This window comes from Plasmopara halstedii (assembly GCF_900000015.1).
Source record: "Plasmopara halstedii genome assembly, contig: Scaffold_287, whole genome shotgun sequence".
Lineage (NCBI taxonomy): Eukaryota > Oomycota > Peronosporomycetes > Peronosporales > Peronosporaceae > Plasmopara > Plasmopara halstedii.
Genome location: NW_020187208.1, coordinates 604997 through 605612, shown reverse-complemented (window position 1 = coordinate 605612; position 616 = coordinate 604997).

Sequence of the window (616 nt, the reverse complement as noted above, 5' to 3'; positions counted from 1 at the left end):
CTTAGTGGTTCAGCGCAAGCTTTCGGGCCGTAAGCACAAATTGGCCTTCCTCTTGCTGGAGCTGCCACTCTCTGGGAGGAAGTGGCCGCATTCCCAAAGATGCTCAAGGTCATCACGCATATCTCCTTGCCATTAGACTTCTTTCTAGACTTTAAAGCAGTGCATGCCGATCTGTAAGCGAAGCAGAACCACCAACATATTGTAGTGCAGCAGACGTCTGTTGTGTGCTGGGATCCAAGGTACTGACCATCCTGTCAGACGCTGAGGTCAATAATCCTTTTTAAAGATCATGGGCGCCGTACACATCAACATCAACTCGAAGAGCGAAAGAGCTCTAGTCGCACGCGTAATGATAGCAGTATTCGAATTGTTTCACAATGAGGCAACACATCGAAATACATCATCGCGTGTCTTCGGAACCTTGGTGCCGACATACTTAGCCCATTTGCGGGCAAACGTGTTGGTGGCGGTTGGATCTGTCGCGCTCAAAATGCGATTGATCATGTTGAGTTGAGCGATCTCCGTAGTATTGGGGCTCAACTCACGCATCTGCCGTAGAAGCGCGTTGTTGAACGCCATGGGTGCCGTTCAAGAATGTCAGCGTGTCAGGGGTTGA